We start from the raw sequence: 22193 nt of genomic DNA, 5'->3' as shown, positions 1-22193 counted from the left end.
GATCGTGCGAAGTCAAGAACACGAGAGAGAGAGAGAGAGAGAGAGAGAGAGAGAGAGAGATCAAACACATAGCTACTTGTACATACCCTCAGCCCCGAGGGTGAACTACTCCCTCCTCGTTATGGAGAGCGTTGGGATGATGAAGATGGCCACCGGTGAGGGATCCCCCCTCCGGCAGGGTGCTAGAACAGGCTCCCGAGAGGTTTTTGGTGGCTACAAAGGCTTGCGGCGGCGGAACTCTCGATTACTTGTTGTCTTCGATGTTTTTAGGGTATATGAGAATATATAGGCGAAAGAAGTCGGTTGGGGGAGCCATGAGGGGCCCACGAGGGTGGAGGGCGCGCCCAGGGGGTGGGCGCGCCCCCCTGACTCGTGGCCTCCTCGAAGCTTCCCTGGCTTGCACTCCAAGTCCCCTGGATTGCTTCCGTTCCAAAAATAACGCTCCCGAAGGTTTCATTCCATTTGGACTCCGTTTGATATTCCTTTTCTTCGAAACATTGAAATAGGCAAGAAAACAGCAATATGGGCTGGGCCTCCGATTAATAGGTTTGTCCCAAAAATAATATAAAAGTGTATAATAATGCCCATAAACATCCAAAACACATAATAATATAGCATGAATGCTTCATAAATTATAGATACGTTGGAGATGTATCAGCATCCCCAAGCTTAATTCCTGCTCGTCCTCGAGTAGGTGAATGATAAAAGAAAGAATTTATGAAGTGTGAATGCTAGCAGGTGCACAAGTTTGATAAATGATAATTTCAATCACCTTTTCTAGCATGATTATTTGTCATAACAGTAGCTCATCTCATAAAACTTCTCACGATCAAGTAACAAGCTATTCACATGTTAAAGCATAGACCATAAACTTTCTTGGAAACTAGCAAACTTCGTTCTCAGTCATCAAACAATTGCAATTCATCTTATTTTCAGGAAAGGTATATGTCAGAGCTTTGATTTAGCAAACTCCACATACTCAACTATCATATAGTCTTCTACAATTGCTAACACTCACTGAGTACTTATGGTTATGGAGTTTTAATCGGACACTGAGAAAGACAGGAGCTTATAATTTAGCCTCCCAACGTATTCACCTTTGAGTGATGTCAACAATAATAGTTCATGCTAACTTACATCCAATTGGATATATATATATATCAGGACCTTTCCAACACGAGGTGCTTGCCAAAGGATAAAACGAAAAAGGGAAAGGTGAAGATCACCTTGACTCTTGCATAAAGTAAAAGATAGGCCCTTCGTAGAGGGAAGCATGGATTTGCAGAGGTGCCAGAGCTCGATTTTGAAATAGAGATGAAAATAATTTTGAGAGTTATGCTTTCATTGTCAACATAAAAACCAAGAGTTCCCAATATCTTCCATACTACATACATTATAGGCGGTTCCCAAACAGAATGGAAAATATTTTACTCCCCCTCCACCAACAATCATAGTCCATGGCTTGTCCGAAACAACGGGTGTCGTCCAACTAACATCAAACCTGGGGGAGTTTTGTTTGCAATTATTTTTGATTTGATTTTGATCTTTTGATCATGGGACTGGGCATCCCGGTGACCAGCCATTTTTCTCGTGAATGATGAGCAGAGTCCACTCATCTTGAGAATAACCCACCTAGCATGGAAGATACTGACAGCCCCTAGTCGCTACATGAGCGATTCGGGCATACAAAACAGATTATTATTTGAAGGTTTAGAGTTTGGCACATGCAAATTTACTTGGAACGGCAGGTAAATACCGCATAAAGGTAGGTATGGTGGACCCTCATGGCAAAAACTGGGTTTAAGGATATTTGGAAGCACAAGTATTATCTCCACTTGGTGCAAGGAATTTTGGCTAGCATGAGGGGGAAAGGCAAGCTCAACATGTTTGAATGATCCATGATAATATACTTTAACTGAGATGTAAGAAAACATAACCCATTATGTTGTCTTCCTTGTCCAACATCAAATCTTTAGCATGTCATACTTAATGAGTGCTCACAATCATAAAAGATGTCTAAGATAGTATATTTATATGTGAAATTTCTCTTCCTTCAATATTCTTTCATGAATTGTTCAAATGACCAATACAATGCTTGCTAACCTTCAATAAATTTACAACCTCTACTTCTTAGATGTGAAGTCATTACTCCCCATGGGATAAGCAAATGAAACATATATAATTTCAGATTTATGACATTCAACTCATTCAACCATTTACTCATAGGATATAAGTGAAGCACATGAGTAAATGACAAACTACTCCAAAAAGATATAAGTGAAGATCAATGAGTAGCTAAATTATTATGTAACTATGTGAAGACTCCCTCTCATTTAAGAATTTCAGATATTAAGTATTTTATTCAAACAGCAAGCAAAGCAAAATAAAATGACATTGCAAGGATAGTACAACACATGTGAAGAAGCAAAAACTTAGGTTCAACCGATACTAACCGATAGTTGTTGAAGAAGAAAGGTGGGATGCCTAACGGGGCATCCCCCAAGCTTGGGTCCTTGATACTTATTGAAATATTATCTTGGGGTGCCTTGGGCATCCCCAAGCTTGAGCTTTTGTGTCTCCTTAATTCCTTTTATAAATCAGTTTCCAAAATCTCAAAAGCTTCATCCACACCAAACTCAACAAGAACTCGTGAGATAAGTTAGTATAAACCAATGCAAAAACCTTATCATTTTCTACTGCAACAAATCACTAAAATTATTATTCCACATTGCATACTAAATGTCTTTGCATATTTAATACTCCTATCCTCAAATAGAATCATTAAACAAGCAAACATATGCAACCAATGCAAACATAACAGCAATCTGCCAAAACAGTACAGTCAGTAAAGAATGCAACAATATCAATACTTCCCTAAATCCAAAAATTATGAGAGAAAATTCCCACTGTAGTAAATTTATCAGAGCTTATTATGCAAAAGGTTTCAACATTATACCATTCTCTGACTTGTCTAGGGAATCTTTGCAACAGCGGTAAACTTTTTGTTTTCAAACAGCAACATGTATACTAGCAAAATAAGCATGGTCAAGGCTATCCTTGATATTTTTATTGAAAATATAGATGCAAAACATTATTCTAAATAACAGCAAGCAAATACTAACAAGATAAAATGACACTCCAAGCAAAACACATATCATGTGGTGAATAAAAATATAGCTCCAAGTAAAGTTACCGATGAACGAAGACGAAAGAGGGGATGCCATCCGGGGCATCCCCAATCTTAGGCTCTTGGTTGTCCTTTAATGTTACCTTGGGGTGCCTTTGTCATCCCCAATCTTAGGCTCTTTCCACTCCTTATTCTGTAGTCCATCAAATCTTTACCCAAAACTTGAAAACTTCACAACACAAAACTCAACAGAAAACTCGTAAGCTCCATTAGTATAAGAAAATAAAACCACCACTTAGGTACTGTAATTAACTCATTCTAAATTCATATGGGTGTAGTATCTACTGTATTCCAACTTTTCTATGGTTCATACCCTCCGATACTACTCATAGATTCATCAAAATAAGCAAACAACACACAGAAAACAGAATATGTCAAAAACATAACAGTATTGGGTAATCTGTATCAAACGTATACTTCTGGAACCCCAAAAATCCTACCAAATTAGGAAGTCCTAAGAAATTTGTGTACGAATCTAGGGAAATAAGAATAATATCAAAATCACGTTTCTGTGAATTATCAAAACTAATTTATTGGGTGCAAAAGTTTCTAATTCTCAGCAGGATCAACACAACTATCACCGTAGGCTATTCTAAAGGTCTTACTTGGCACTTTATTGAAACAAAAGCTATAAAACATGATTAATACAGTAGCATAATCATGTGAACACACAAAAACAGTAAGGATAAGTATTGGGTTGTCTCCCAACAAGCGCTTCTCTTTAATGCCTTTCTAGCTAGGCATGATGATGACAATTATGCTCACATAAAAGATAAGAATTGAAACATAACGGGAGCATCATGAAGCATATGACTAGCACATTTAAGCCTAACCCACTTCCTATGCATAGGGATTTTGTGAGAAACCAACTTATGGGAACAATAATCAACTAGCATAGGAACGCCAAACAAACATAGCTTCAACATTTTCAACACATAGAGAGGAAACTTGACATTATTGCAATTCCTAGAAGCATATGTTCCTCCATCATAATAATTTTCATTAGCATCATTAATGAATTCAACAATATAACCAGAACCTAAAGCATTCTTTTCATGATCTACAAGCATAGAATTTTTACTACTCTCCACATAAGCAAAATTCTTCTCATTCGGAATGGTGGGAGTATCATAAGAGACTTGAATACTATAAATTGCTTCCACATTAAAAGAGTAATGTTCAGAAAAAGGGTAATCATAATCATGACAATTTTATAAATATAATCGTCACTACTTTTTATAGCATAAGTTTCATCACAATAATCATCATAAGTAGCAACTTTGTTCTCATCATAATCAATTGAAACCTCTTCCAAGATAGTGGAATCATCACTAAATAAAGTTGACACTCTTCCAAATCCACTTTCATAAATATTATAAGTTTCAACATCCTCCAAAATAGTGGGATCATTACTTCCTAAAGTTGACACTCTTCCAAACCCACTTTCATCAATATAATCATCATAGGTAGAAGCCATGCTATCAGCATAACAACTTTGCATATCAAAACTTGGGAGGCTAAAAATATCATCTTCATTAAACGTAGCATCCCCAAGCTTGGGACAAAAATTAATTTCAACAAATATATTCTCAAATATGTCATTCTCATCAAACATAGATTCCCCAAGATTGGGACTTTTCATATCATAAGCATAATCACTCTCATCATTAATAGTATGGATAGCACCAATAGTATAGCAATTACCATCATCACAATGAGTAGTAGGAGCAACATCATTTGGGAGGGATACCTTTTTACCTTTGTTTCTCCTTCTTTTCTTTTTCTTCTTCACATTATGTGCGGGTTCAATCTTCTTCTTTGATCTCCTTATTGATGAGATTGGTTGAATAGAAAGCTCCTCCTCTTTTCCTGATTCATCATAAGAAATAATAGGAGGAGATTGGGAGGTCTCTTCCCTTTCATTAGTATTCTCTTCATCTTCTATGTGCTTTCTTTCTTTAGGTAATTGGCAATATAGGGATTTTCAATGCAATTCACCGCACAATACAAATAAATCTCCTCTAGATCAATATCAAGGAATTCCTCAAGGTTAAATTCTGGAATAAGCTTAGTTGCACGTTCCAATTCTTCATAACACAAAAGCAAACTAAGTTCATTATGATGTGCAAGGGAAATCAAATCATCACAATTTTTGGATACGATTCGATCATGAAACAATTTGCATCGGAGATTTAAATGGCCATGTTCATTGCAAAGTTCACAAGTACGGTAAAGATATCTTAAATTTTCAGCACTCCTATCTAACCTTTGTTGCAACCACTTAGTTTCTAAATGCTTATGCCTCTTGCAATATCTATCTTCTCTTTTTGGCGTGTTCATGCAAGCCCAATTCTCTCCACAAAAATCGACATGCTTATAGGAGACATTTTCATCATAACTAGTGCAATCATCGTTAGTCTATGGATATTCAAAGAGCTCATACTAACAACATTGCAAATATGCTCATCATTCAAAGATTTAGTGCCAAGCATTTTAATTCATTCTTCTTCTAGCAACAAAGCACAATTTTCCATTCCATCATTCTCACGAAAGATATTAAAAAGATGAAGCGTATGAGACAAACTCAAATCCTTTTTTTTGTAGTTTTTCTTTTGTAAACTAAACTAGTGATAAAACAAGAAACAATAAGATTTGATTGCAAGATCTAAAGATATACCTTCAAGCACTCACCTCCCCGGCAACGGTGCCAGAAAAGAGCTTGATGTCTACTACACAACCTTCTTCTTGTAGACGTTGTTCGGCCTCCAAGTGCAGAGGTTTGTAGGATAGTAGAAAATTTCTATCAAGTGGATGACCTAAGGTTTATCAATCCGTGCGAGGCGTAGGATGAAGATAGTCTCTCTCAAGCAACCCTGCAACCAAATAACAAAGAGTCTCTTGTGTCCCCAACACACCCAATACAATGCTAAATTGTATAGGTGCACTAGTTCGGCGAAGAGATGGTGATACAAGTGCAATATGGATAGTAGATATGGGTATTTGTAATCTGAAATTATAAAAACAGCAAGGTAACTAATGATAAAAGTGAGCGTAAACGGTATTGCAATGCTAGGAAACAAGGCCTAAGGTTCATACTTTCACTAGTGCAAGTTCTCTCAATAATAATACATAATTGGATCATATAACTATCCCTAAACATGCAACAAAGAGTCACTCCAAAGCCACTAATAGCGGAGAACAGACGAAGAGATTATGGTAGGGTACGAAACCACCTCAAAGTCATTCTTTCTGCTCGATCTATTCAAGAGCCCGTAGTAAAATAACATGAAGCTATTCTTTCCGTTCAAGCCATCATAGAGTTCATACTAGAATAACACCTTAAGACACAAATCGACCAAAACCCTAATGTCACCTAGATACTCCATTGTCACCTCAAGTATCCGTGGGCATGATTATACGATATGCATCACACAATCTCAGATTCATCTATTCAACCAACACAAAGTACTTCAAAGGGTGCCCCAAAGTTTCTATCGGAGAGTCAAGACGAAAACATGTGCCAACCCCTATGCATAGGTTCGTGGGCGGAACCCGCAAGTTGATCACCAAAACGTACATCAAGTGGATCACGTGATATCCCATTGTCACCACAGATAAGCACGACAAGACATACATCAAGTGTTCTCAAATCCTTAAAGACTCAATCCAACAAGATAACTTCAAAGGGAAAACTCAATCCATTACAAGAGAGTAGAGGGGGAGAAACATCATAAGATCCAACTATAGTAGCAAAGCTCGCGATACATCAAAATCGTGCGAAGTCAAGAACACGAGAGAGAGAGATCAAACACATAGCTACTGGTACATACCCTCAGCCCCGAGGGTGAACTACTACCTCCTCGTCATGGAGAGCGTCGGGATGATGAAGATGGCCACCGGTGACGGATCCCCCTTCCAGCAGGGTGCCGGAACGGGCTCCCGAGAGGATTTTGGTGGCTATAGAGGCTTGTGGCGGCAGAACTCCTGATCTATTGTTGTCTTTGATGTTTTTAGGGTATATGGAAATATATAGGCGAAAGAAGTTGGTCGGGGGAGCCACGAGGGGCCCATGAGGGTGGAGGGCGCACCCAGGGGGGTGGGCGTGCCCCGCTGCCTCGTGGCCTCCTCGAAGCTTCCCTGGCTTGCACTCCAAGTCCCCTGGATTGCTTCCGTTCCAAAAATAACGCTCTTGAAGGTTTCATTCCGTTTGGACTCCATTTGATATTCCTTTTCTTTGAAACACTAAAATAGGCAAGAAAACATCAATATGGCTGGACTTCCGGTTAATAGGTTAGTCCCAAAAATAATATAGAAGTGTATAATAAAGCCCATAAACATCCAAAACACATAATAATATAGCATGAATGCTTCATAAATTATAGATACGTTGGAGACGTATCAACGATGCCAACGAGGCTCCGGACTATGGCTTTCCACTCGTCGAGCTTCTCCGCAGCAGGAGGGAAATCAAGGAGCAGCTGTGCGCGCGCCAAAGCTTTTGCTGCCGTGGGCGGGGGCAAAAGCTGCATGGACCGTGACGCGCTTCGACTTCTAACCACGTTAGAAGGAGCTCTATCACGGCCTTGCGGCGGTACGCCATTTCCACCAGTACTTCAGCGTGCATGCTGGCCTCCCTCTGCTTGCGAAGGATGTATGGGACTCTTCCCAGGTCGGCGCACAGGGTCACCAGTGTGGTGGCGCTGCTCATCGCGCACAACCGTGAAGAGCGTGTCATGGGCGCCGGTGCAGGCTTCTTGGAGGTCGCCGTGCCGCCGGTGAGTGGCACGGTGCCGCCCCTGGAGGGCCCCGCGCCGTCCGCAGGGGGCCCAACTCCGTCTCTGGATTTGGTGACGTGCGGCTCATCGTCATGCGCACGAACAACGCCGCTCGCCAGGCTTTGACTGCCAGAGCGATGTGGGTGTTCGTGGGCCGTGCCTCGGGTTCTGTCCGCGACCGCCCCGCTACTTGCCCGCACCGGTACGGGCAGTCCATCTCCGAACGAACCGATCGCCATCGCTGTCTTCCTCTTGGGAGCCATGGCGACGAAGAACTGCTAGACTAGCTGCTATACCGGATTTCCACAGCTGCGCCCCCTACCTGGCGCGCTAAAGAAGTCGGTGGGATGACACCTATGGGATCAACAGAATCCCTACTACGGTCGGCGGGCGCGGGGTCGGGAAAAGAGTGGGTCTAAGAGCTAGCACACAGATCGTTCACCCAGGTTCGGGCCACGAGGATCGCGTAATACCCTAGTCCTGATTTGAGTTTACATCTGTATGTTCTTGTGTTCTTGAACTAGCTACGGTGCGTGCGTAGTCCAAAAAACCGAATCCCTCTCCAGTACGCCTCAGACCTCCTTTTATAGTCGAAGGAGGCGCCACAGTGGCACACAGGAGGTGGAAAGGGTACAGTGCACAAGCTTATTGCTTGTTATTGTTGGACAAAACACATTCAATGTGCCTCTTAGGTGTCCCTTCGCTTTATTGGGGACGGGAACGAGGCCCATCCCGTCCGAAACCGCTTCGCCTCGCTTCGACACGCACCCTGGCCAGTGAGGCGTGCGGCGCCATGTAGGCTGGCAGGCTGCTGAGCTGGCGTGGTGCCGCACGTCGCCACGCAGGTGCCCGCCTGGCTGGCTGGGCTGGCAGCTGCATGGGAACGACAGTGGAGCCTTGGCGGGTGTCGGTGTCAAAACCGGCGGATCTCGGGTAGGGGGTCCCGATCTGTGCGTCTTAGGCTGATGGTAACAGGAAGCAAGGGACACAATGTTTACCCAGGTTCGGCCCTCTCGATGGAGGTAAAACCCTACTTCCTGCTTGATTGATATTGATGATATAAGTAGTACAAGAGTAGATCTACCACGAGATCGTAGAGGCTAAACCCTAGAAGCTAGCCTATGATGATTATGATTGTGATCGTGATCGGCCTTCTAAGGACCAACCTCTCTGGTTTATATAGACACCGGAGAGGGCTAGGGTTTACACGGAGTCGGTTACAAGGAAGGAAATACAATATCCAGATCGCCAAGCTTGTCTTCCGCGCCAACGAGAGTCCCATCCGCACACGGGACGGAGTCTTGAGTCTTGTATCTTCACGCTCCAATAGTCCGGACGAAGTATATAGTCCGGCCGTCCGGATACCCCCTAATCCAGGACTCCCTCAGTAGCCCCTGAACCAGGCTTCAATGAAGACGAGTCCGGCGCGCAGTCTTGTTTTCGGCATTGCAAGGCGGGTTCCTTCTCTGAATGCTCCGGAGTTATTATCGAACACTTAAACCGTGTCCGGATTTGCAAAAATGATATTCACATGCCACTGTAGGGGGCATAACATAAATCTGATCTGCCTGGCAGTTTTTAGACAACGTGACAATCGCCATGGTCGGGTCATTATCCGAATCGTTTTCCCATAACCAGCCTCAGCGCATATCGCGATGCGGTTTCCTCTGCCCGTTTTGCCACAGCAGAGATCGTGTCCCCTTATTGTGGGATTCTCATCAATACGGGTATGGGTAATCCAACCGCACCGCTAATGCGGCAAGTGGAGAGCGAGCGGGTTCCACCAGGCAAGTGGGGAGGCGCAAAAGGATTTTACCATCTCTATAAAGAGATAAGGTCTCTTCCTCTTTACACACGCCTCCTCCTTCCGCTAGCCCATTCCCCTCTGTTCGAGCCCTAGTGCCCAAGCACTCTTCTTCTCCATCATAGAGAGTTTTTCCAAAGATGTCCGGATCCGGAGTAGGAGGCAAATGGATGGCCTCTACCGTCCAGGAGAAGGATATCGAGAGGCTCCGAGAGGCCGGGTACCTGGCCAAGAAGATCGGCCACCGTCCCCCACCGGCGGGATAGATCGTCACTACTCCGGAGCCCCATGAGAGGGTCGTGTTTCTTCCCCATTTTGTCCACGGGCTCGGGTTTCCCCTTCACCCATTTGTTTGCGGAGTCATGCATTATTATGGGATTGATTTTCATGATCTTTCCCCCAATTCTTTCCTTAACATCTCGACGTTCATCGTCGTGTGTGAGGCTTTTCTCCCTTTTCTCCGGATTTCGCCTCACTTTGGCCTGTGGCTAAAGATTTTCAATGTGAAGCCCAAGGTGGTGACTGGCGAGCATGCTGAGCGCGGCGGTGCCATGGTGAGCAACATGCGCAAGGTAGTTTGGTCGACGGGTGCCTTCAGAGACTCCGTCAAGGAGTGGCAGCAGCAATGGTTCTATATCACCGAACCGCGCGGCAAAAAGTGGGCCGCGGCTCCCGAGTTCAGATCCGGAGCCCCACTGCGGCTCACATCCTGGCCCCAGAAGGCCCTGAACTGGTCCTCGTCCGATCAGTTGTCACTGCTCCAGACGTGCGTCCAGAGTGTGGTCGACAAGGACGTCAAGCTCGTCGGCATAGTCCAGGTGATGTTAGTTCGCCTGGTTCTCCCTTGCCAGCATCGAGCCTGCAATTTATGGGAGTACGACCCAACCGAGCACCAAACCCTTCGGGATCTCTATGATTCCTCCCACAAGGATATCTAGAAGGTGCTCTTTAAGTCCGGCAAATCATAGCCGGGCTCCGCCGAGGACCGTGGGTATCAATTATCCCATTCTGCAAGCCCGGTAAGTTATTGCTATGCTCTGTCCATCCATGCTCCAGTTGGCATGTCCTGAGGGAGACATTTTTATCATGCTTTATCATGACCCCAGGGATGGATAAAAAGGTGGAGCGGATACATTGTCCGGCCCCGCTGCCGGAGGAACCGGCCGGACCTCTTCTGACGAAGATGCTGGTCCTTGCGCCCTACGAGGCGCCAGAGAAAGAGGCCTCCAAGAAGGTCAAAAAGACCCGGAGTGGCCTCCATCGCCGTGATGCTTCGGACGCAAAATCCGAAGACTCCAGCGACCATCCTTCTTCCGAAGACGAAGAGGAGGAAACAGAGGAGGACGAGCCTCACTCTGGAGGTGGGAAGAAAAGCACGGCTTCCTCGTCTCTGTAGGTCGAATCTCCCAAGAGGGGGAGAGGTTCCCACCCAGAGGCATCCACCACAGTTGCCGATAACAGCCCGGAGTGGGATACCAGGGCCCATCCCCTGGAAAAGTCGTAAGTATACGAAATCCGAAAACGCATATGCATCAAGGGCCGTTTGGGTATAGTAGTTTTAACTGTCGCCATATTTTATACAGCCCAGCGAGGTCTTGTGCCAGACAGTCCTCATCGGAGGATTCGCTGAGCTTAGATGCTTTGGCGAGCGAGACGCCTCCAGAGGCCCCTTCCCCAACGTCCAGGCGTGACACTGAGGTGTCGTCTCAATGGTACTCGGACCAGGGGGCATGTCTCTGGGGCCGGACACACGGGAGCGATGGCCCCCAGGCGTGTCGACGGTGGGGGCGATCTCGGGTTCGAACCACAACCGGACACGGTCCTGGAGACCTTTAAGGCTCTAGGATCGGGCGAGCAGCCACCTTTGACGGTGGGAGGCTTTCCTACTCCGCCGGCAACCCCTGTCAAAGCAGAGCTACCTGGCGGTCTATTGACAGCGTTAAGGAGCGCGTCTATCATCGATGAACATCGGACCCTCATGGGTGCGGTGATTGAAAAGATTCAGTCCGCCGAGAGCGGGCGGAATGAATCCTGCCTTGGCCTTATAAAGGCCTTTGAGGTATGTTTTCTAAGAAACCTTTGAGGAATTGTCATAATATGAGTAGTAGCCCCTGATACACTAACCGGCGAAAGAGAAAAAAAGCCGGACAGGGGATCAAATCAACTGCTTTTGCAGGAGCCTTTGTTAATGACGTATATCCCTTTACGTGAACACAGGCATCTGCAGAGAAGACCGCCGCTCATAATGCGGAAGTGTCCGGACTGAAGCAAAGCCTGGAAAGGGCCGAAGAGGAACTTGGCCGTGTGAAAAAGCAATTGGAGGACAAGCAAGGTATGTTGAAACATTGTCTTGAATTCGGCACGAATGAGTAATTGTGCCTGATTAGAAGTATTTGTATTGTATGCTCTTGGAGCGAGTGCCGAATATGAGGCACTGAAGAAGGATGTGGCTGATGCCAACAAGAAGGTTGCCGCCGAACAGGCGCTTCATGAGAAACATGAGGCCAAGGTAATCGCAGCTGAGTGAGAGCTCCAGGAGGCTGTGAAGAAAAGTGATGCCCTGGAGCAGAGTTTAGCAGGGAAAGAATCTAAACTCGCTCAAGCTCTCCAAACCACAGAGGATGCTCGGGCAGAAGCCCGCGGTGCTCTGAAGGATATTTAGGAGGCACGGAAGGTTGCAGCTGGTAAGGCCTTTTGTATTCAGGGACATTTTTTTATAGTAATGTGGCGCTAAGCGACAAGCTGAATTCTTGTTTTCCCAGGGGCGTTTGCAGATCTGCCTCGCAGCATATCAGATGCCGCCCAATTCTACCGGACCGAGGAGAAGAAGTCTGCGGAGAGGGATTTCTGGTCGCAGTATTTGGCGCCGAATTATCCAGTGCCTTTTATTGATCAGTTAAAGCAGTTGGTCGAACTGCACCAGGCGGCCGAACTAGCCATGAATGACTTGGTTGTCTGGCTGTGGCCCGCGGAGCCGATTCCAAGCAATTACTTTGGACTCGTGAAGCGGATTGTTGGCGCGTGCCCTCGGCTTGATGTCATTAAGCGATCAGTCTGTATAGAGGGTGCGCGCATGGCATTTGCCCGTGCAAAGGTGCATTGGGGGAAGCTTGATGCGGAGAAGCTGATGACTGAGGGGCCGCCGGAGGGTAAGGAGCATCGCAAGCCCGAGTTGTACTATGAAGGTGTACTAAAAGGAGCCCGCCTTGTGGAGGACAAGTGTGCTAAAGACACTATATTTACCTAAAGGCCGTCGTGCCGTTGTAATGCAGGGAAATGACACTTTTATTAATTATTCCCTTTTTATGTGAACGCTTGTTCTTCCTGTGCGTCGTTTAGTGTACATAAAACCTGAGAGTTGGCCAGTCGTCGGCTTCTGCCCCCACATAAAATGTACGGGGGTGTTCGGGACATATGTGAACACTCTTTATCCCATTGTTGGGTCCTTTTAAGGAGGTGCTGTCGATCTGCTCCAGATGGCCAAGCAAATTGGCCTGTAGTGCGAAGCCGCCGGACATGAAGATCTGTTCGAGGAGAAAAGTCTCGCCCTGGACCATGTTGTTGACGATTGAAGGCACCGTCAAGCCTCGCAGTGGCGACACAGAGGAACTCTCAATGAAAGCACCAATGTCGGTGTCAAAATCGACGGATCTCGGGTAGGGGGTCCCGATATGTGCGTCTTAGGCTGATGGTAACAGGAAGCAAGGGACACGATGTTTACCCAGGTTTGGGCCCTCTCGATGGAGGTAAAACCCTACTTCCTGCTTGATTGATATTGATGATATGAGTAGTACAAGAGTAGATCTACCACGAGATCGTAGAGGCTAAACCCTAGAAGCTAGCATATGATGATTATGATTGTGATCGTGATCGGCCTTCTAAGGACCAACCTCTCCGGTTTATATAGACACCGGAGAGGGCTAGGGTTTACACAAAGTCAGTTACAAGGAAGGAAATACAATATCCGGATCGTCAAGCTTGTCTTCCACGCCAAGGAGAGTCCCATCCGGACACGGGATGGAGTCTTGAGTCTTGTATCTTCACGCTCCAATAGTCTGGACGAAGTATATAGTCCGGCCATCCGGATACCCCCTAATCCAGGACTCCCTCAGCGGGCGCGGACCCGGCCGCGGCCCCGCTGATGTCCTCGTCAAGGGTCTTGCCTGGGCCCCAGCAAGGGTCTTGCCATGGCACCGCGGTTGTCCCCGGCAAGGGTGTTGCTGGAGGTCTTGTCTTCTTGTCTTCATCTGGTCTTGCATGCTTACGATATTGACGAAGATCTGCATGCCACCATGGAGGCACCTCCCGAGCCTTGGTTCCAGTGGGGTTGACGATGTTGGAAACCTTGGGCTCAAGGGTGGCGCAGCCTGCTGGTGTTGGGCAAGTTGCCCCGGTAAGGCTCTTGCTGGGGCTGCGGAGGCCGCCCTGGCGAGGGTCTTGCCGAGGGAGTCCACCTCGCCCTCTTGCTCTTTGTGTTTCCGTCTTGGCGTTATTTTGATCGTCTTGCGGCTTCGGCCTCCCTCCTCTGCCATACTAAGTGTGGCCACGGGCGCGGCTCTGACTGCCCGTGCATAGGTAAAGGGGTACAAAGTAGAGCCCTTACTTCTGTGCACCGACAAGTCAACTCTTGGAGAACTGAAACCGACCTGAGGAGAGGAAGACCCAAAAAAAGGTAGCAGCATGCACTTTTTTTCATTATTGGTGTCTGAATCCTAGCAAAGAGTTCAGCAGTAGCCGCAATGGTCTTTGTTTTAGTTAGATCTGTCCTAATAACACACTTGGTACTGTATTTAACTAACTTTAAGTTGACATGTTGTGTTTATTTTCAGAAATCCGAGAGAAACATAAAGTGGAAACTAGAGGAGTTCTGGGCAACTTTACTAGTCTGAATCCCTAGCTGAGAGTTTAGCAGTAGCCGCAATGGTTGCTACTTACCTTCTATGGGCAACTTTATTACATTTGTGATTTCTGAAGTAGACTATATAACCGAGTTGCTCTGTTCCTCCCGTACCAGGGTCCGAGGCTAGCATGTCAGCTACCACGGCAAGGAAGGAGGCAAGTTTCCCGCTACATTCATCCTCTACAGGTATATTGTTCTTTATAGTCTATAAGATTAATAGAATATACGCACGATTTGGAATGGCTGACATTGTAGGATAAATTAGTACTATATTAATTTTGAGGCTCCCTTCTTATCTTCTGTTTACAATTACATACAGTATGAAACTCCGAATGTAATACACATGCATCAAGCCTTATTACCAAGAAACACGTAGAATATGAGGCCGCGCCGAAGCATTAGCTAGCGCGGGTGCATCACCTCTATGGTATTGTGGGCAATCACGGTTTTGGCTAGCTCACTGGAATCAAGTGAGGTGAGAATATCCACCTTCCAAACATCTATTTCTCCTTGCGAATTTAGAAAAGGGAGGTTGAGACATCATTTCCATTTCCCTATTTCTCTAATCTGTAGGGTAGTGAGATAACGACGAATGTGACAGCGAGAAATGATGGTTCTCCTGATCTTCCTTTCTGTGGTATCTTCTAAGGCATCCCTGATATGTCTCTTTTTGGTTCTTAAATTTTTCTTTCTATGAATAGTTCATCTCCTAAATATATCTTAACTGTGTTTGTCTCTAGGAGCGCGACATCGTGACCCAGACTAGTTCTTTCTAGATTTAGATATTTAGCTCAACATTTAAATCGCAACTTCATGAGATTCTAAACCTGAAGGGACAGCACTATGTAGCGTTCCTATTTGATAGCTCTCTTTGTCATATCTCATTTGATAGCTATATCCATGTCGGTGCTAAATGCTTATTACTTGGTTGCACTGCTGAAATTGAGCTGAATTACACTTCCACAACTTTGTAGCTATATGTGAGCCTCCCACTAATTTTTTGAGACTTGCTTAGTTAGGTACACTCATTCATGGTTTTTTTATTACAGTTTCTTAGCATACATGATAGGCTTACCAACAGGTTCTTGTACTACTGTCTTCGAACATTTCAAAGCTTAAGACAGGGTAAACTGATGAGTTGGACAACTTTATGATGCTATCACCAATTCATTTTAAGCATACATATATAGCGGTTCTTAATTCTTGGTGATCAAAATGCGCATGATTTAAGGTACTAAGTGATGTTCTAACATATTTTGCACTTACCTATGTTGTTTTACATATGGCCATTATTTTATATTCATGTTCACATATAGCAGTTCTTAATTCCTTGTGGTTTGGAGACGTTATAGAGAAAGTTAGAAGCCATTCATGCCAACAATACATATCGTCTTTATCTAGTTCTATTTGCTGGAAAGGACCTTATTTCACCACACTTATTCATCTGTGTATTGTAGAATGTGCATGTTCATCTCTTTTTTGTTTTCTGTATATCACAGTTCTTCCTTTGGCTGTTTTTTGTTGAAATATGTTTCAACATTGGAAGTACTTAATACTTACAATTTTTTTACTTTTAGGTGGATGGATTTTCCCAAGCCTAAGAACATGCTGGTACTTTGTTTGGCAGCTTCTTCCCATGCTGAGAAGACCATGGTGCTACTCTGGCCAAGGAGAATCATGTATTTTCTGACTGTTCAGCTACGTTTGTCTTTTGGAGGAGCTAAATGGAGCAGCTCTTGTTCTTTTTAAGTTTTTGGGAACCATGAGTTGGAATATCATTTTGTGAACAATTCAAGATATTATAATGAATGTCATCTTATTTACTCGGGTGTGCATATTGCTGTGCAGAAATATGAATGGAATCAATTTGTATTTTTGCTGAATTCTGAATGATTTAACGTAATACCTGTCGAATTTGTTGTTCTGGACTAATGTGCAGTAGCATGGTCATCAGGAGAAGTTCAATCCTGAAGGTATATTACTGACGGGGATACCATCAGGAAAGACAAACTCATGGCAAAATGTCGTCCGTCAGGAAAGGCCGTTAGGAATGTATTTCCTGATGGTTACCCTCAGGAATGAAGGTCGTTCCTGACAAGCTATTGCTGACGGGGGATTCCTGACGGGAATGGCTTATTCCTGACGGTTTTTGGCCGTCAGGAAAAACTCAGCTTGGGGTAGTGGCCTACCTAGCTAGCTCGATCTGCATTTAGGTGTTTTCATGCATTGCATGAGCTTTTTTCTTAACGGCTATGCATGTTTAGCTAGTTCTCGCAGCGATGCATATTTGCGATGCCAGTTTAGCTCAACGTCCATGGAAGGAGCTCGGTGCTTGCTCAACGTCCATGGTGTCCACGCGTACGCATGCACGGTTTACCAACTGTTGCTCTCAGGCGCAGCTGGATTTTTGTTGTGCTTCCCCTCCATTTCAAACTAGCCTCGCCTTGTTGCTGGCTGACGGTGCGTGCTAGCTGCATGCATGTACATGCATCTTCTGAAATAGAGTGATTGGTTTGAATTCAAGTGCAGAATATAGGCAAATGGGTGCTAGCTGTACATATTAATTGCCTCCGTTCAGTGTCGATTTCTTTAGTGTACTACTGCTAGTATCGATTGATGCATTGGTTTGAGTTTGATTTAGTCAGGCAGGTTTAGTAATTCAATTTTTAGATTAATTTGACATGGGTTTGATGAACTATGTAATACTCCCTCTGCCTAAAAATATAAAACGTCTTTTGGTCTAAAAATTATCCAATACTATTGCCTACATGCTTCTAGCGACTGCTGCTTTTAATTTTGCTCGGTTTTATTGCTTCAGATTGCTTCCTCCATGACACCCTATCCGGGCAGCGGCAGCAGCGATGGCGTCGACAATCGAGTGTGCCTAACTCTGCATCTATAACTGGCCCATCTACTTTGGACGGTTAGCTGCTTCCTCCCCACATTGAAATATCGACCCCTTTCTTGTTGATGGACTCGTTGAATGATTTGTATGTGTGTGGATGCAAGGTGCAGGTGCTCTACTACGCGCTACTCCGGACGGGTCACCTGGACAGATGTTATGCTTGTTTTTGAGCTACTGTCACTTTTTTAGCTACTGCCACTTGTTTTTGTCGGTAATCTGAGCACTTGTTAGTTTAGTCAGGTAGGGGATTAGAGTGAAATGATCCTGTAGGAGGTTCTGGATGATGATGTGCAAACAATTATTTTCTCTAGCATTAGTATGTCAAATTTGTCTAAGTTAGTACATGAGGATTCTGCTAGCTGACATACTAATGTTGGTCAATGAGTGATGCTTCATAGCGGACAACTACTGGTTTTAGTATGCAAACAACAACAGTGCCAGAGATGCTATGTAATAATTAATGTGTACTTGTTGAAAGTTCTTGCTTATATTAGTGTCTCTTATTTCTTTTCTAATTTATGTCTCTCATTTTTGTTCTAGTTAATGTGTAACTGAGAATGAACATACTTCTCTCTTTTTAGACTGCTAGATTGCACAAGTTGAACGATCTGCTCTAGTTTAAACAAGTTGGTATCCATCAATATAGTAGGACTTTGTTTGCCTTTCACCTAGCTTGTAACCAATATCCTTATTGCTAATTTACCTCAAGTTTATCTAACATGGTTGAAATGAGCGATGTAAAGTTTCATGTCTAAGCTCAATTTTTATCCTAAGTCCTGAAGTAATTATTTTGGTTACATCATAGTTTGCTAAGAATATTAACTTGAACATTGTATGTATGCCCTGATGCATGTACACACACGGTTCAGCAAATACCGAGCTGCAGCGAAACAACCTGGAGCTAGAGAACATCAAGGATAAGATCAAGGAAGTTCTTGCCTTGTTGGCAACATTGTGAGGTTTGTGCATCATTAGGATTTCTTGAGTGATCTCAGTACTGTCATTGTGATGTTCCTAACCTCCCTCTTTTCGCTATCCAGATCATGACCAAGCATGACAAGAAGGGAGGCTCGTCAACCACCTCCCAGCACACCTATCATGACCGATGATGAGACGTTGAAGGTGCGCTTCTTGTTTGTACATTCCTTGCTTGGTTGGTGTCATGGAGATATGCACCTTCCATGTGTTGTACGACCTCTCTGTTCTTGTTTCTTATCATCTATACTTATCTGTTAGCTTGTCCCTCATGTAATACCCACATGGACTATCATATTGGTGGTTGGCTAATGTATTGCATTGTAAATATATTTTTATTCATCGCCTAATGCTTATGGTTGCTGATATTGGTTGCCGATAACAGGAGCTATAGTTAGTAAACCTGCAATTAGCAAGTTATGTTTATGGTCTATCATGCTGAAATACAAAAAATGTTTTGTGTCACATGCTTAACAGACTTTGAACTATATACCTGGTTCGGCTATAGAGAAAAATGCACCTGGTTGTTTAATACACTAAACTATTCATCCTACCAACTCAAACTACCATCAGTATCCAAAAAACGGCTTTGGAAATAATTTTTGACATCAATCATTTGTTTTAAACAAGTACTAATATTTTGGGAGGACTATTCATCCTACCAACTCAAACTACCATCAGTATCCAACAAACGGCTATGGAAATATTTTTTGACATCAATCATTTGTTTTAAACAAGTACTAATATTTTGGCAGGACAAAAAGTTGCAAATTCTGATGATGGTTTATGTTCCTTCTTTTAGGTTACGAGAGATGATGCTGGAGAGATGCCCTTACCAAACTGGAAGGGTTGCAACCAAATCTAATCGGCAGCATAGCAGTTATCTCTAAATATCTAAGCTAGTGATCATATTTTCAATGATTTTTTTTCTGTTTGGCCTTCCCGTAGGTCTGCACATAAGCGGAAGTTGTACTGTATATTAGCTGTGGTGCTGTTTTTTTATTGCCAAGGTTATTTGAACATGGCCGTCGTTTCTTATAGATGACAATCTCTTAGTTGTTGCTTCTCATGTCTATAATGTGATGAAGATGTAATCGCAACAAATGTTGTATGATGGAACAAACGTTGATTTGACAACAAACTTGAAAAGAAAACAATTGTTTCTCTATCGTCTAGTCCTTTTGCATTAGTAGGCTGAAAATATTGATGGGCTGGAAGAGGCCTTGGCCGAACAATGTTGGACAAATTAATTCCTGGGTTGCAAAAAGGCCTTGCCCCAAATGGTATTAGGTTGAAAAAATGACAGGAAAAAAGGCCGAGCCCGGATAGAAAAGGCCCAGCCATATAGCAGAAAAAATCAGTCCAAAAAAACTAAAAAGGTCAAATTACTGGGCTCGGCCCATCTAAAACACCGAATTGGACCGGGCTGAATCTTATCAACGACCATTTCAATTGGTCGCAATTTTTCCACGTCAGATTGCCACGTCAGATCCGTCGTGGCCAGGGCAGACAGCCAGTGACCAAAACAGAAGGTTGTAGAATCCATGACCTTTTGTGTTGGTTGTTGCCTTCCATGACCTTCTCACAGAGAAGGTCGTTAATTTTAGTTTACGACCGCCAGCTTTTGACCATCTATTTTTTGTCACAAAAAGGTCGCAAATGAAAAACAATGACCTTTCAGCGACCAATAGTGATGGTCGCAAGTTGACGTATTTCTTGTAGTGATTCATCCTCTCGAAAGACATCATGCTGTGAAGGAATGTCGGCCCAAGGTCGATGATGCCATCCATGATGTGGACACACAGATGCACCATGACGTCGAAGAACGCGGGCGGGAAGTACATCTCAAGGTCACATAGTATGACAACGATCTCTTCATGCAGCCTTCGGAGCTGCTTCACACTGATGGAATTTTGAGAGATAACGTCAAAGAAGTTGTAGAGACCAGTAAGTGTGTCACTGACGTGCTTGTTCATTATCCCTCTAATGGCAACCGGGAGTATCTATGTCATCATCACGTGACAGTCATGGGACTTCATCCCGCTGAACCTTTTCTTCTTAGTGTCTAGAAATCTGCTTATCTTCCCACGGTAACCGGAACCTACTTTGATTCCCGTAAGGCGCTTGATGAATTGATCGATCTCCTTTGCACTTAAGGTGAAGCAAGAAGGGGGCAATAATTCTCCTCCTTCTTGTCTACTTTTCTGCCCCTTTCCCCCGCCCCCATCTTCTTCTTCGTCTCCTCCGTCAACATTTTACGGGGCGGCATGTGGAGATCTCTCCTGATCTCCAAATCTTCCAAGTCTTTCCTTGCCTTCATCCCATCCTTGGTCTTCTCCGGCATGTTCATCAGTGTGCCAAGCAAGCTCTCGAGGACATTCTTTGTGATATGCATTTGATCAAGGAAATTAGGTGTGTTGTGGTTGGGCCAGTACTCCAAGTCCTAGAAAACAGACCTTGTTCTCCATACCTTCAGCAGCGGCTCCGTCGCCTTTTTCATCATTCCTGGGGCGGGGCACGGTTTCAATTTTTTTCAACTACTTGTTGATTTCGGTGCCACTCCTCTTACGTGGAGGTCCTCGATGCTCAGCCAAACCATTGAATAGACCTCCACATTTTCTCCATGGGTCAACCTTCTCGATACATCTATGATGCCCCATGTACACGATTTTCCCACACCCGCCATCTTTCATTGACGTAAGTTGCTTTGTATCATCCATGCACCTCGTGCGTCCGCAGTATCCGTGGCACACCTGGCCTGAGGTGTACCCGTAACCAAGATAGTCGTGCACCGTCGTCATCGGCGCGGCTCTCATATAGAAATAATCTCCTATGCTGGCATACCATGTCTTGACCGGCGATTTCCATGACGTGTCTAGATCCTCTTTCAGAAGCCCCATATACAGGTTAATATCATTTCCCGGTTGTTTGGGCCCTTGAATCAGCATGCTCATGTGTATGTACTTTGTCTTCGTGCACTACCATTGGGGGAGGTTGTACATCCATACAAAGACGGGCCATCTACTTTGGTTGGTGTTTTGGTTTCGAAATGGATTCATGCCATTGGTACTCGTGCCAAGCACGATGTTCCTTGCATCTTCTGTGGAAAATCGATATTCGGCGTTGAATGCTCTCCATTGGCTAGCATCTGCGAGGTGTATCGGCTTCGTATCATCTCCATCGTCGGGCTTCTTCCTATCCGCGTGCCAGCACATGAGCTTTACTTCCCTAGGATCTACGAAATACTACTACAGACGGGGAGTGATCGGAAAGTATCATACAACTTTCTGAGGAGCTTTCTTTCCTGCCTTCTTGTATCGAGAAGCATTGCACACTAGACAGTTGGTTTTTTCCGCATGCTCCTCCCGATAAATGATGCAATCTTTGATGCATGCGTGGTATTAAATGTGCGGCAGATCAAGAGGGCAAACGATTTTCTTGGCCTCCTCAACACTAGTAGGACATAGGTTCCTCGCGGGAAGAACTTTATTATGTAGATACTTCAAATGCTCATCGAGGCTTTTGTCTATCCATTTGTTCTTGGCCTTCTTTAGAAGTTCGAGCATGAAACTCAAGCGGGTCACCGCGGGATCGCAACCGTCATATAATCGAGTCATTGAGTCTACTTCCAGTTGCGCCAGCTTGGC

The 22193-nt window shown here is 44.4% G+C and overlaps 1 long non-coding RNA gene across 1 annotated transcript; it reads left to right on the top strand.

Moving 5' to 3' along the window:
• The first annotated feature begins 18450 nt into the window (after positions 1–18450).
• On the top strand, positions 18451–19379 carry LOC123089452 (uncharacterized). Its single transcript, XR_006442291.1, has 3 exons — positions 18451–18530; positions 18612–18693; positions 19349–19379. It is a non-coding gene; the product is annotated as an uncharacterized lncRNA (long non-coding RNA).
• Positions 19380–22193: the final 2814 nt, after the last annotated feature.

Source organism: Triticum aestivum, chromosome 4B (assembly GCF_018294505.1).
Source record: "Triticum aestivum cultivar Chinese Spring chromosome 4B, IWGSC CS RefSeq v2.1, whole genome shotgun sequence".
In the NCBI taxonomy this organism is placed as follows: Eukaryota; Viridiplantae; Streptophyta; class Magnoliopsida; order Poales; family Poaceae; genus Triticum; species Triticum aestivum.
The sequence above is the reverse complement of the archived record's forward strand: the minus strand, read 5'-3'. Positions and strand labels throughout refer to the sequence as shown.